Genomic DNA, 12,388 nt, shown 5'->3' with positions numbered 1-12,388 from the left:
AATGTTCAGTCAGGGGCCACACTTTTTTGGCCTGTGAGGAACACAAGTCGTGAAACGCCGCCCTGGTGCCAGCAGGGCCCAGAGGCCAAAGGCCTGTCCCGAGGTACTCGGGCAGCCGTGCCAGGAGGCAGGAGAGCTGGGAGCAGCTGCCTGAGCTCTCGAAGCCCAGCCAAGCCCAAGCGACTGCATTCCCCAGCTCAGCTCCAGCCACTGCCCCCTTGTCACCATTGAGGGAGGGATCCTCAGTGAGCTCGAGAAGGGCCCTGAGTGCAAGGTTACACCTTTCCCTGCACTCACTCCGCAGGTACTTTGGGGGAGCGCCAGAGCAGCCGGCTGGCAGGAACATGGCAGCTCCCCGGGGGCTGCTTGTGGCCTCTGACACCCAATTCCTCAGGGCTTCCCACCAGCCCAGCCCCTCAGAGTCTCCCCCAGCCCGGCCAGCCTGCCCGGCAGCAGAGGCGCAGCCCCACAGCAGCTCCAGAGGAGCCCGATCAAGAGGCACCGCGGAGCCCTCAGCAATCCGGCCAGCAGCACACGGGCAGGAGGACACAGACGGCGGTTCCTGGCTGGCACAGGGCTTGTGGCCATCTCCAGGCTCCGGCCTCGCAGGGATGCCCACAGCTCCGGCCCCCGCCCACGCGCTCTCTCGGCAGTGCAAAGGCTTCCGCAGGACCACCGAGGGCCGAGGGGCTTCTGGCCATTTTCCCTGCAAGGCTGCACGCCTGGGCAGCTTGCTGAGCACAAAGCACCCTTTTCCCCCTCTTCTCCTGTGCACCCAGGGCAGCAAAAGAAAAATCCTGGGAGTCCGTGTATTGTAACACATATCCTATATTTATATACTGAAGAAAAAAAGAAGAAAAGAAGAATCCTGTAGAAGAAGAAAATCCCCGCTGGCTCAGTTGGCCCCAGCAGGCAGAGTGTCCCAGATCAGCTCTCCGCAGAGCTCCAGCAGCGCAGCCAGCCCAGGCCCGACAGTCGAGGCCGTGTCTTCCGTGCCCTGCGGAGCTGATCTCGCAGCTTCCGCAGGATGGAGTACGGAGCTCTCTGGACTGCCCGGAGGACCAAGGCTGTTTCAATGGCCAGGTTTCTGATGGCAGGGCTGCTGTCATCTGCCGTGTCTTCAAGGGCTGCAAGACAGAGGAACACGGGGCCATAGCCCTGATCAGCAGGGACCCGAGGAGAGCCCCCTGCCAGGGCCAGCCCAGCCCGCTCTTGCCATGGCCACGAGGGAGCAGGGACCAAGGGGATTGAAACATTAATTTTGAAGAATTACAGACTTTAACTGGATATTGCTGAAGTAAGACAGATAGACTTCCCTTTTGATAAGCAGAAGCCGGATTTAAGGAACTGATAAATCATGGGGCCTGTCAACTTATGTTTGTGTGTTCTGACTAATCAATAGGCTTCAAGAAGGACAATCAATTCAGAAATCAAATACTCCTGGGAAAACGGGATTCAGTCGTCACGCAACGCTAAAAGGTTAAAAAGTCAAAGCGAAGAAGACTCACTTACTTCATCATTTTGAGACCCCGCCCCATAAAAAAGACCACCGACCCATTTCAAAGAACAAACCACGCATGCTTAATAGCTTTTGGCTAATTACCATAGGAAGCGGGGAATGGGAGGTACTAAAGTCATGAATATACATTTCTGTTTTGGGTATTCAATCCTTCTGTACATAAAAAGACCCTGTGATCTTCTGTGAGCGCGCGTGTGTTCGGGAGCTATCCCGCACGCTGCCCGGTGTCGTAATTAAACATACACTTTCTAACTCTAAACTGCTGGAGAGTCTTTTGTCCGTCATTGTTGGGTATCGGCATTAGGGCGATATTCCTATTTTTTTAATAATTCAATAGAACACCCCAAATTGCCCAATATGGACCCCAAATTTCCAAGAATTAGCTGTATAGAGCCAAAAATTCACAAAAATTTCCTTTATGTGCCCCAAAACTCCACTATAGAGGTGCCAAGACTCCCCCAGACCCCCTTACATCCCATGCAGAGAACCCCAGATCCCCTATAGGGTCCCCCAGGCGCCCCCGGACCCTCTATCGAGCCCCTATATATCCCCTCAGACCCCCCTGGGGACCTCCAGACCCCCCCAGACCCCCCAAATCCCCCACAGACACCCAGACCCCATTTAGGGACGCCCGGACCCCCTTTACGGACCCCTACGGACCCTCTACAGAGCCCCCAGACCCCGATAGAGCCCCGAGACCCGCCCAGCCCCCTTTAGGGATCCCCAGACCGCCCTAAAGCCCCTACAGACCGCCCGAAATCTCCTGCAGATCCCCCTTAAAATCCTCTAAGGAGACTTCCAGGTCCCCCCAGACCCCTATAGATCCCCTAGAGATCCCCTATAGATCCCCCATTGCCCCACCGTAGGTCTCGGACACGCCGGAGCCGGCTCGGGGGACCCGGAATAAAGATGGCGGCGCCCGGGAGAGCCACCTCTGGGTAATGTACGCATGCGCTCCAGGGAACGCGCCAGCAGATGGGCGGGGCCCAAGGGAAAAGAGGCGTGGCAAATGAAAGGGCGGGGAACGAACGGAACGAGGCGGGGTCAGAGAAGGGCGGGAACTGGGAGGGGAAAGGGGCGGGGTCCAGGAAACGGCGGGAATTCTGAGGGGAAATGGGCGGGGTCAGGGGAACGCGCGGTCCTAAAAGGGCCCGGTTTGGCTTAAAATCACCCAAAAGACCCTAAAATCTCCGGCACCATGACCGAGACCGACACCAGAAACGGCACCGAGACCGAGACCGACACCGGAACCGAGACCGGCACCGCTCCGGGACCCGCACTGTGGGACCGACACCGAAACCGGCACCTGAACTGGTACCGGAACCAAGACTGAGACCGACACCGGCACTGGGACCGGCGCCGGGAGTGCTTCGGAACCGGCACCGGCACCAGGACTGCTCCAGGACTGCGGCCAGAACCGAGACCGGCAGCGCTCCGGGATCGAGACCGAGACCGGCACCGGAACCAGCACCGAGACTGAGACCAGGACTGAAACTGGAACCGGCACTGGCACCGAGACTGGCACCGCTCCGGGATCGAGATCGGCACCGCGACCGGAATCAGCACCGGGAGCGCTCCGGGACCGAGACTGAGACCGAGGCCGAAACAGGGACCGGGATCGGACCCGGAATCGCTCCGGGATCGGCTCCAGGATCGCTCCGGGACCGCCGCGTTCGCTCCGGGGAGTTTTGGCCGCGCCCCCGGGCGGGACTGGGAGGGACGGGGAGGTTGCCCTGGGCCGGGCGGGACCGCCTCGGTTCGCATCGTTCCGAGGCGGCCACCCCGCTCCAGATGATCCCAGTCTCTATGGTTCTGATCCAGATGGTCCAGCCTGTGAAATCCCAGTCCATGTGATCCCAGTCTGTAAAATCCCAGTCCATGTGACCAAGAACTCTCCAAGTGTGATTTACTCTCAAACCACATCCCACCCACCCAGCCCCACACAATCCCGATCCCAACATCCGCCCACAAAAATATCCCCAAACCCAGGGACCCCCCCCGGGATATTTGGGGCGAGCTCCCCCTCCCCGGGCACCTGCGGGATGGGGGCGATGATCCCGGCGGTGCCGCCCGTTCAGGGAGCGCTGGAGCCGCCGCTCCCTCCGCTCGTCTTCTCCTCCCGCTCCTGCTGCCGCTGCGCCTCTTCCTCCCTCCCTCCTCCTCCTCCCCCGGGCCCGGGCCCGGCCTGGGAGGGCGGGGCCAAGGAAAGGGCGGGAACTGGGAGGGGAAAGGGGCGGGGTCAAGGGGACGCGCGGTCCTAAAACCGCCCGAGTTCGCTTAAAATCGCCAGTTGTGCCGAAAATCCACCGTAAATCCACCAGGTTTAGCTTCAAATCATCCAAATGGGCCAAAAATCTCCGGGAACGGGACCGGGACCGGGACCGAGACAAGATCAGCACCGGAACCCGGAGCAACACCAAGGCTGAGACCGTCACCGCAACTGAGACCGGCCCCGCACAGGCACCGGCACTGGGACCGACACCGAAACCGGCACCAGAACTGGTACCGGAACCAAGACTGAGACCACGACCGACAATGCGACCGGCGCCGGGAGCGCTCCGGAACCGGCCCCGGGAAGGCTCCAGGACCGCGGCCAGAACCGAGACCGGCAGCGCTCCGGGACAGACCGAGACCGGCACCGGAACCAGCTCCGAGACTGGCGCTGATCCGAAACCGAGACTGAGACCGAGCCCGAAACCGGGACGGGGATCGGACCCGGAATCGCTCCGGGATCGCTCCGGGACCGCCGCGCTCGCTCCGGGGAGTTTTGGCCGCGTCCCCGAGCGGGACTGGGAGGGACTGGGAGGGACTGGGCGGTTCCCCGGGGCCGGGCGGGACCGCCTCGCTTCGCATCGTTCCGATGCAGCCATCCCAGTCCATGTGATCCCAGTTCGTATGATCCCAGCCTCCATGGTTCTGATCCAGATGGTCCAGCCTGTGAAATCCCAGTCCATGTGATCCCAGTCTGCACAATCCCAGTCTGCACAGTGCCAGTCTCTAAAATCGATGCTGTTTTACACCACAACGACACAGATTCTGATCTTCAGAAGGCTGAAAATGACTCCTTTAGTTTTTCGAATGTGTCTCCCTTAGTATTTTACACAGACCAATCTGATCGGTGACAAAAAGACAAACCTCGTCAATCACATTGGTCAGAGCAGAGGGACATCAAGAAGTCCCTCCTAGGAAAAGGAATGAAAAACAATGCTACAGTTTTTAGAAAAACACTCCTCTTGTTTACAGAAAATTCCCTGAGAAAAGAATTTCACAAAACCAAAAGATCTCAGGCACGAAAGCAGGGCTACAATCTCTCTTGGCTTTTGCAGTACAAAGAGAGGGAGAAGAGAAAATAATTAAGGTCTAATCAAAAGGATAATCGGCAAGGTGACTTCCCAACACGGAACACAGGGAATGTGAGTCACCGGGGCTCTGCCCAATGTGGCTCCACCAGCGGGGGCTGGAGCTGGAGCCGAGCTCGAAGCTCTTTCTGCACTGGGGGCACTGGCAGGGCTTTCCTGATGGTGCCTTTGTTGGTGTTGGGTCAAGGCTGAGCTCTGTGAGAAGCTCTTCCCACACTGGGGACACTCTTGGGGCCCTCCCTGGTGTGGATGCGCCGGTGGATGATGAGGTTGGAGTTGTGCCTGAAGCCCTTCCTGCAGTCGGGGCAGCGGAAGGGCCTCTCCTCTGTGTGTGTCTGCTGGTGTTCAAGGAGCAGGGTGCTGGTCACAAACCCCTTCCCACACTGGGAACACTTGTAGGGCCTCTCCCCAGTGTGGATCCTCTGGTGGATAATCAGGTTGGGTGTGTGCCTAAAGCTCTTCCCACATTCCCCACATTCGTAGGGCCGTTCTCCTGTGTGGATCCTCTGGTGGCTGATCAGGCGGCACCGCCAGCTAAAGCTCTTCCCACATTCCCCACACTCAAAGGTTCGTTCCCCGGCGTGGGTCATCTGGTGATGGATCCGGTTGGACCCCATGCTGAAGCTCTTCCCACATTTCTCACTCTCATTGAGTCGTTCCCTGGTGTGGATCTTCTGGTGCTGGATGAGGTGTGAGCTCCGCTTGAAGCCCTTCCTGCAGTCGGGGCAGTGGAAGGGCCTCTCCTCTGCATGTGTCTGCTGATGTTCAAGCAGCAGGGTGCTGGTCACAAACCCCTTCCCGCACTGGCAACACTTGTAGGGCCTCTCCCCAGTGTGGATCCTCTGGTGGAACCTCAGGCTGCCGCTCTGCCTGAAGCCCTTCCCACACTCCCCACACTTGTACGGCTTTTCCCCAGTGTGGATGTTCTGGTGCTGGATCAGGTGGATTCTCTGGCTGAAGCTCTTCCCACATTCCCCACATTCGTAGGGCTGTTCTCCTGTGTGGATCCTCTGGTGGCTGATCAGACGGCACCGCCAGCTAAAGGTCTTCCCGCACTCCCCACACTCATAGGGTCGTTCCCTGGCGTGGGTCCTCTGGTGATGGATCCGGTTGGACCTCACGCTGAAGCTCTTCGCACATTTCTCGCTCTCATCGAGTTGTTCCCTGGTGTGGATCTTCTGGTGCTGGATGAGGTGTGAGCTCCGCTTGAAGCCCTTCCTGCAGTCAGGGCAATGGAAGGGCCTCTCCTCCGTGTGCGTGCTCTGGTGCACGAGGAGATAAGTGCTGGTCTGAAACCTCTTCCTGCATTGATCACACTCGTAGGGCCTCTCCCCACTGTGGGTCATCTGGTGACGGATCAGGTGGGATTTATGGCTGAAGCTCTTCCCACATTCCCCACACTCATACGGCTTTTCTCCGGTGTGGATCCTCTGGTGGCAGATCAGGTGGCACCGTCGGCTGAAGCTCTTCCCACACTCCCCACACTCGTAGGGTCTCTCCCCAGTGTGGGTCCTCTGGTGGCGGAGCAGGTCGCTCTGCCAGCGGAAGCTCTTCCCACACTCGGAGCACTTGTGGGGCTTCTCCCCATCACGAAGCTGCTCATGGACCACCAGCTCTGAGCTTTGGCTCCATCTCTGGCCGCCTTCCCGGCCCGGCCTGGCTCTTTCCTCCTCACATCCTCGCCAGCTGCGTTTGCAGCCCCTCCTCCTCAGGGATCTCCGGCCCTTTTCCTCCCCGTTGCATTCCTGCGCCGTGGAGCCGCTCAAAACGGCCTCTGCCACGAGCTTCTGCCGCGGGGATTTGTCCTCCCTGCTCTCCATGCTCGGCTCCCTGTCTGGGGGAGGAAGGACAAGGACAGGATGGGATTTGCCTCCGTGTCACAGGGAAGGGGAAGGAGATCCCCCGTCTGCTCGGTGCCCGCCCTCCCCGGGCTGCGGCGAGTCCCAGGAACCCGAAAAGCTCCCCCCTCTTCTGTCTCCCCACCTACGGATACTGGGACTGACCGGGCTTATACTGGGACTGACTGGGCTCATACTGGGACTGACCAGTGTTATAAATGCATATTATAAACTTGGCTTTTTGCAAGATGTGTTCTATATGGTTAAGAATATTGTGTAATGATATAAGTTTTTTTAGTTCTGCTATTAGTAAAGAAAATTAGGCATAGAGGTACTAGATGATATAGTATGCTTAAACTGTCTGTTTGGTCAGGATAACATCTAGTGAACATGTAAAGGAGACTCTGCTATTGAGATACCAACTATCAGCATCTACCATCTGAAGAAAGTACGGACCAAGGCTCAACCTGGAGGTGATAAGGAAGACACAGCCAAGAAACACGCATGCCCTAAAACAGCGGACCCAAGGAGGGACCATGCAAAACAGTTCCCGGAATATGGAAACTAGTTTATGGAAAAATATGAACATTCAACAGGTTGATACAATGGCAATGGCATTTAAAGAATGACTCTGATACAGCAGAGTGTGGACTTGGCTAAATGCCAAGTCAACCGGCCAAACGTACTTAGCTTTTTTTTTTATCTCCTAACTGACTCATTTTCTATTAAACCTATTTCTGAAAATTTACATAGAAAGTGAACCTTGTTTTTCACAGACTGGGCTCATACTGGGACTGACCAGGCTCATACTGGGAGCAGCCACTGCCGGCACCGGGACACCCCAAAAACACCTCCCGGGGAGCCCCCGATGTCCCCCCGAGGGGCATCTGCTGCTCGGCTTTGGATCCCCGCGAGCTTCAAACATCCCCCCAACAAACCCCAAACCCAGGGACCCCCCGGGATATTTGGGGCGAGCTCCCCCTCCCCGGGCACCTGCGGGATGGGGGCGATGATCCCGGCGGTGCCGCCAGTTCAGGGAGCGCTGGAGCCGCCGCTCCCTCCGCTCGTCTTCTCCTCCCGCTCCTGCTGCCGCTGCGCCTCTTCCTCCCTCCCTCCTCCTCCTCCCCCGGGCCCGGGCCCGGCCTGGGAGGGCGGGGCCAAGGAAAGGGCGGGAACTGGGATGGGAAAGGGGCGGGGCCAAGGGGACGCACGGTCCTAAAACCGCCCGGGTTCGCTTAAAATCGCCAGTTGTGCCGAAAATCCACCGTAAATCCACCAGGTTTAGCTTCAAATCATCCAAATGGGCCAAAAACCTCCGGGACCGGGACCGAGACCGAGACAAGATCAGCACCGGAACCTGCAGCAACACCAACACTGAGACCGTCACCGCAACTGAGACCGGCCCCGCACAGGCACCGGCACTGGGATCGACACTGAGACCAAAACCGGCACCAGAACTGGTACCGGGACCAAGACTGAGACCACGACCGACAATGCGACCGGCGCCGGGAGCGCTCCGGAACCGGCCCCGGGAAGGCTCCAGGACCGCGGCCAGAACCGAGACCGGCAGCGCTCCGGGACAGACCGAGACCGGCACCGGAACCGGAACCAGCTCCGAGACTGGCGCTGATCCGAAACCGAGACTGAGACCGAGCCCGAAACCGGGACGGGGATCGGACCCGGAATCGCTCCGGGATCGCTCCGGGACCGCCGCGCTCGCTCCGGGGAGTTTTGGCCGCGCCGCCGGGCGGGACCGAGCTAGGAGACTCGGAGCTTCAGAAGGCTGAAAATGACTCCTTTAGTTTTTCGGAATGTGTCTCCCTTAGTATTTTACACAGACCAATCTGATCGGTGACAAAAAGACAAACCTCGTCAATCACATTGGTCAGAGCAGAGGGACATCAAGAAGTCCCTCCTAGGAAAAGGAATGAAAAACAATGCTACAGTTTTTAGAGAAACACTCCTCTTGTTTACAGAAAATTCCCTGAGAAAAGAATTTCACAAAACCAAAAGATCTCAGGCACGAAAGCAGGGCTACAATCTCTCTTGGCTTTTGCAGTACAAAGAGAGGGAGAAGAGAAAATAATTAAGGTCTAATCAAAAGGATAATCGGCAAGGTGACTTCCCAACACGGAACACAGGGAATGTGGGTCACCGGGGCTCTGCCCAGTGTGGCTCCTCCAGTGGGGGCTGGAGCTGGAGCCGAGCTCGAAGCTCTTTCTGCACTGGGGGCACTGGCAGGGATTTCCTGATGGTGCCTTTGTTGGTGTTGGGTCAAGGCTGAGCTCTGTGAGAAGCTCTTCCCACACTGGGGACACTCTTGGGGCCTCTCCCCAGTGTGGATGCGCCGGTGGATGATGAGGTTGGAGTTGTGCCTGAAGCCCTTCCCGCAGTGGGGGCAGCGGAAGGGCCTCTCCTCTGTGTGTGTCTGCTGGTGTTCAAGGAGCTTGCTGCTGACCCGAAACCCCTTCCCACACTGGCAACACTTGTAGGGCCTCTCCCCAGTGTGGATTTTTAGGTGCAAGCTCAGGCTGGCTCTGTGGCTGAAGCCCTTCCCACATTCCCCACACTTGTACGGCCTTTCCCCAGTGTGGATGTTCTGGTGCTGGATCAGGTTGATTTTCTGGCTGAAGCTCTTCCCACATTCCCCACACTCGTAGGGCCGTTCCCCGGTGTGGGTCCTTTGGTGGAGGATCAGGTGGGAGCTCCGGCTGAAGCTCATCCCACATTCCCCACACTTGTAGGGCCTTTCCCCAGTGTGGATTCTATGGTGAAAGATCAGCCTGGACCTCAGACTGAAGCTCTTCCCACATTCCCCACACTCATAGGGTCTCTCTCCGGTGTGGATGCTTTGGTGGCTGATCAGACTTGAACTCTGGATGAAACTCTTCCCACATTCCCTACACTCATAGGGCCTCTCCCCAGTGTGGATCTTTTGGTGTAGCCTCAGGTTGGCTCTCTGCCTGAAGCCCTTCCCACATTCCCCGCACGTGTACGGCCTTTCCCCAGTGTGGATGTTCTGATGCTCAATCAGGGTGGCTCTCTCTGTGAAGCTCTTCCCACATTCCCCACACTCGTAGGGTCGTTCCCCTGTGTGGAACATCTGGTGGCGGAGTAGGCTGGACCTCTGGCTGAAGCTCATCCCACATTCCCCACACTCGTAGGGCTTCTCCCCAGTGTGGATCCTTTGGTGGAAGTTCAGGTTGGCTCTGTACCTGAAGCCCTTCCCACACTCCCCACACTTGTACGGCCTTTCCCCAGTGTGGATGTTCTGGTGCTGGATCAGGTTGATTCTCTGGCTGAAGCTCTTCCCACATTCCCCACACTCGTAGGGTCGTTCACCTGTGTGAATCCTTTGGTGGCAGATCAGGCTGTTGGCCTGGCTGAAGCTCTTCCCACACTCGGAGCACTTGTGGGGCTTCTCCCCATCACGAAGCTGCTCATGGACCACCAGCTCTGAGCTTTGGCTCCATCTCCGGCCGCCTTCCCGGCCCGGCCTGGCTCTTTCCTCCTCACATCCTCGCCAGCTGCGTTTGCAGCCCCTCCTCCTCAGGGATCTCCGGCCCTTTTCCTCCCCGTTGCATTCCTGCGCCGTGGAGCCGCTCAAAACGGCCTCTGCCACGAGCTTCTGCCGCGGGGATTTGTCCTCCCTGCTCTCCATGCTCGGCTCCCTGTCTGGGGGAGGAAGGACAAGGACAGGATGGGATTTGCCTCCGTGTCACAGGGAAGGGGAAGGAGATCCCCCGTCTGCTCGGTGCCCGCCCTCCCCGGGCTGCGGCGAGTCCCAGGAACCCGAAAAGCTCCCCCCTCTTCTGTCTCCCCACCTACGGATACTGGGACTGACCGGGCTTATACTAGGAGCAGCCACTTCCAGCACCGCGACTCCCGAACCCTCTTCCCGGCCATCCCGCCCCTCCAGCCCCTAACGGGGTCCCGGCAATCCCAGGCGTTCCCCCGCCTCTCGGGCTCCCCGCTTTGCGGTTCTGGGCTCTCCTCTCTCTGGGCTCCCGCTCAGGGAAGCGGCGGCTCTCCCGGGCTCCCCAAACCCGGTGTTCCCCCGCCCCGGCTCTGCCGACACCGGGACCCCCCAAAAACACCTCCCGGGGAGCCCCCGATGTCCCCCCGAGGGGCATCTGCTGCTCGGCTTTGGATCCCCGCGAGCTCCAAACATCCCCCCAACAAACCCCAAACCCAGGGACCCCCCGGGATATTTGGGGCGAGCTCCCCCTCCCCGGGCACCTGCGGGATGGGGGGCGATGATCCCGGCGGTGCCGCCCGTTCAGGGAGCGCTGGAGCCGCCGCTCCCTCCGCTCGTCTTCTCCTCCCGCTCCTGCTGCCGCTGCGCCTCTTCCTCCCTCCCTCCTCCTCCTCCCCCGGGCCCGGGCCCGGCCTGGGAGGGCGGGGCCAAGGAAAGGGCGGGAACTGGGAGGGGAAAGGGGCGGGGTCAGGGACAGGGCGGGAATCGTGAGGGCAATGGGCGTGGCCGAGGGGACGCGCGGTCCTAAAAGGGCCCGGTTCGAACGAAAAGCATTCAAACGGGACTGAAATTGTCTAAAGAAGCCTAAAATCCACCCTTACACCGATCAGGTTTGGCCTCAAATCACCCTAAGAGGCCTGCAATCCCCACAAAGTGGCCTAAAATCACCCAAAGGGCACTAAAAGCCACCCTATAGCCACAGGGTTTGGCCTGAAATCAGCCACTTGGGGATAAAATCATCCAAAGGGGTCTAAAACCAGCCAATGCGGCCTAAAATTGCCAAACGTGGTTTCAAACCCACACAAAATGGCCAAGAATCCCCTCAAATCTCCTAAAAGGCTGTGAAATCCTCCCTGAAAATACCGGGTGTGGCCTAAAATCAACAAAATGTACCTGAAGTCCACCCTAAAACCGAACAGATTTCAACTAAATTCACCCAAATGGGACTAAACCCCACCGAAATGGGCCTAAAAACCATTCAAAGGGATCAGAAATCCACCCTAAAACTGCCCAGTTTATCTTAAAATCACTCAAATGGGACTAAACCCCACCAGATTTTGCCTAAAATCAGACAAAGGGGCCAAAAATCCACACTAAAAGGCTCAAAACCCCACCCTAAACCTGCCCAGTTTGGCCTAAAATTACCCAAACCCGCCTAAAATCTCCGGGACCTGGACCCAGACCAAAATCAGCACCAGAAGCGGCACCAGCACCAGGAGTGAGACCGACACCGGATCCAAGACTGGCTCCGAGAGCGGCACCGCTGCAGGACCGGGACCGGAACCGACAGCAGCACCCGCAGCGGCGCTGCACAGGCACCGGGACTGCGGCCGAGACCGGGACGGAAACCGGCACCAGAGCTGCCACCGGGACAAGACTGAGACCGGGACCGCAACCGGCAAAAAACGGCCCAAAAGTCACCAAACACGCCCCTAAAGAGACCGACAGTGCCTGAAAGGTGCCGGAAAATGGCCACAAAATGGCCCCCAAATGACCAAAACCTGACTAGAAATGCCCCTGAAATTACAAAACATGTCTCAAAATGATTCAAAGCGTGACCAAAAATGACCCAAGGGTGACAGAAAATTGCCCAAAATGCCGCAGGATGGGGGAGAGCCCGGAGAGACACAGAATTCCCAAAAATTTTTTTAAAAAATCACCCCAAAATTGCATAAAAAAGGAAAATTATTTTTAA

The 12,388-nt window shown here is 58.1% G+C and overlaps 1 pseudogene; it reads right to left on the bottom strand.

Annotated features, from left to right (window-relative positions):
- Nucleotides 1-10,173, bottom strand: part of LOC136304319 (zinc finger protein 850-like) — a 245,113-nt pseudogene extending 234,940 nt beyond the window's left edge.
- Nucleotides 10,174-12,388: the final 2,215 nt, after the last annotated feature.

This window comes from Chamaea fasciata, unplaced genomic scaffold (assembly GCF_029207755.1).
Source record: "Chamaea fasciata isolate MVZ Bird 193981 ecotype frontalis unplaced genomic scaffold, bChaFas1.0.hap1 SCAF_72, whole genome shotgun sequence".
NCBI classification, from domain to species: Eukaryota; Metazoa; Chordata; class Aves; order Passeriformes; family Sylviidae; genus Chamaea; species Chamaea fasciata.
The sequence above is the reverse complement of the archived record's forward strand: the minus strand, read 5'-3'. Positions and strand labels throughout refer to the sequence as shown.